General features: G+C 44.1%; 1 pseudogene; it reads left to right on the top strand.

The window, feature by feature from the left end:
• Nucleotides 1-1,948: 1,948 nt before the first annotated feature.
• LOC124616909 lies at nucleotides 1,949-2,066 on the top strand (annotated as a pseudogene).
• Nucleotides 2,067-3,098: the final 1,032 nt, after the last annotated feature.

The following is a 3,098-nucleotide window of genomic DNA, read 5'->3' as shown; positions in this document are numbered from 1 at the left end:
AGACTCTCATTTCGCCGGCTTTAAAGATTGATCCGAACGACAGACGGACACTAACTGCCTAACAAATGCGGACGAGAGGCAGACTAGCAAGTTGGGGACGAGAGACTGACCCAGACTGACAGACTGGCGAGCTCATAGCGCCCCTTAAATGCACGTGAACAGGCAACCTTTCTCCTTTCGCACCAGAGGGAGACACCAAAGCTGCGACTGCCGCAGCGGAGCCACCGCCAGAAACGGAGAGCGACTGCTTCACACTACGCGCTGCAGCGAGCTCTTCAAAACAGTAATTTTTACCACGGCTCACCCATGCTGGCCACGATGTTGCTAAGGAATTATTCTTGTGGTACAATGCAGAGCAGTAGCAATGTGATCAGGTGCCCCTGGCAAAACTGCAGAACGTGCGCACACTCCCCCCAACCCCACCCACTCTATCGTCCTCCTTTCTACACAGATTGAGGAAATTGTGTAATTTCTGAGGTAAGTTCAATAAAAATGAAGTATTACTGAATAACATCACGTCAAAGAACAATACAGATGAAAAATATTGGCGCATGACAAAGTAAATATATGATTACAGTAAACAAATTAAAAAAACTGTATAAACTCCATTAAAAAACTGAAAACAAAGCAAATTCAGTGTGTTATTGTTTGTGACAGCTACTGTACATCGACTTTTGTATGATGTGCGACAAAGAACAAGTTTAGTTTGTTCTTCATATATTATTATATCTTCATATATTATTTAATATGAATAAAAGTAAAAATGGCTGTAGTTAAATTTTGAGAGCGCTTTAGTTTACAATAACTATTTTTTTATAGTTTTACTTTTCATTTTTTTTCTTTGAGTGAAACAAGCTCATTGACCATGTCATTAAAGTCGAATTTAGCAGCTATGTTGTATTCTTTTCACAAGACAACCGAATCTGAAAGCCTGCTTCACGTAGACTCGACCTCAGGTAGTTTTTTACCATCCTTAGTTGGTTACAGCTGCGTTGGCCACTGAAATTACCATGACTATCCTACTTTGACAAGTCAATAAGCAGAGCGTTATTCATAATTCGAAAAAAATCTACATTTCGCAATGGGAAGATGCTGCTTCACTAAGTAGTTTTACTGTATCGATATATCTGCTGTTTTTGACATCAAAATCTGCTGCTTAATTAAGGCACTCCTGACAGAAAATGAGAGTTATATGTAACGGTATGTTATATGTGAGACGTGGTTTCCATTTCGCTTCTTATTCTATCAAACACTTTCAAGCTGTCTAGCTTTAACAGTTTCATTCCAGTCCTCAGCTGGCAGAAATCGGTAAAAATGGGAAATCTTGGATGAAACAGCATATTTACTGCAGCACTCCATCGGCAACCTTTGAACTCCTGCAACATCGCAGAAAAGTAGCGGGAAAAACTCCATCGATGAACTTGAGCTAACAGTGTAAATAGCAGCTTTATGAACCAAGCGTATAGTTGACACATAACAGACGTAATATCTGTTGGTTAGTAGTCATTCCTTTATGATGCTACTTTCAGGGAAGTGACGCACTGTGACAACAAAATGAGTTTGCAGTCTCATCTCTCTTTCATTCAGGTCAGTCTTTGCCCCTTTTCTGTGCCTCAACCACAAGAGCTCGGTACGTTCCAGACAGGGCGTTCCAGTCTTCCAGCAGCGCAGCTGACAATAGCCGGATGGTCGTTGGTGCGTATCGACGTGCTGCAATGTTTCTGCCACACGCACCCCGTACGTGCTCGATTGGATTTATATAGGGTAACGTGAAGGGCCAGGGAGAGCTGCTCCGCCTGCGCTGTTCGACAAGGTCGCGCATTGTCGTCCACATAAACTGGCCAGGTTCGAGTCGTCCTTAAAAACTGGCCAGGTGCGAGTATACAGATAAGCAGCCAATTCCATTAATCGAGGATCTAAACGATTTTTGCTTATTATTATCATTGGAGGCAACGGCCTTGCCGCAGTGGATACACCGGTTCCCGTCAGATCACCGAAGTTAACCGCTGTTGGGCGTGGCCGGCACTTGGATGGGTGACCATCCGAGCCACCATGTGCTGTTGCCATTTCTCGGGGTGCACTCAGCCACTTGATGCCAATTGATGAACTACTCGACCGAATAGTAGCGGCTCCGGTCACAGAAAACCATCATAACGACCGGGAGAGCAGTGTGCTAAGCACACGCCCCTCCTATCCGCATCCTCAGCTGAGGATGAGACGGCTGTCGGATGGCCCCGACGAGCCACTTGTGGCCTGAAGACGGAGTGCTTTATTATCAATGGAACTGGCAAGATATCCGACCGAGGCATTCCAAGACTGGCAAGAATATCTTAATTTCAAATTTGAAGTCGGATAACAAATCACAAAATAAATGTTTCTCGTCAGATGCAGTTACAGTTTAACAATTTCCTGATCTTTTTTCCATTAAGTGTGCTGTGAAGCATTTCTTCTTGCCAAAGTTCATGATTCCACGTCAACAGAAAGTACGCTATAGGCTTTAATGAAACTACAGGGTGTTTCAAAAATGACCGGTATATTTGAAACGGCAATAAAAACTAAACGAGCAGCGATAGAAATACACCGTTTGTTGCAAAATGCTTGGGACAACAGTACATTTTCAGGCGGACAAACTTTCGAAATTACAGTAGTTACAATTTTTAACAACAGATGGGGCTGCAAGTGATGTGAAAGATATAGAAGACAACGCAGTCTGTGGGTGCGCCATTCTGTACGTCGTCTTTCTGCTGTAAGCGTGTGCTGTTCACAACGTGCAAGTGTGCTATAGACAACATGGTTTATTCCTTAGAACAGAGGATTTTTCTGGTGTTGGAATTCCACCGCCTAGAACACAGTGTTGTTGCAACAAGACGAAGTTTTCAACGGAGGTTTAATGTAACCAAAGGACCGAAAAGCGATACAATAAAGGATCTGTTTGAAAAATTTCAACGGACTGGGAACGTGACGGTTGAACGTGCTGGAAAGGTAGGGCGACCGCGTACGGCAACCACAGAGGGCAACGCGCAGCTAGTACAGCAGGTGATCCAACAGCGGCCTCGGGTTTCCGTTCGCCGTGTTGCAGCTGCGGTCCAAATGACGCC

The sequence above is a fragment of the Schistocerca americana genome, chromosome 5 (assembly GCF_021461395.2).
Source record: "Schistocerca americana isolate TAMUIC-IGC-003095 chromosome 5, iqSchAmer2.1, whole genome shotgun sequence".
Taxonomy (NCBI): domain Eukaryota; kingdom Metazoa; phylum Arthropoda; class Insecta; order Orthoptera; family Acrididae; genus Schistocerca; species Schistocerca americana.
This window is presented reverse-complemented; position numbering and strand designations above follow the sequence as displayed.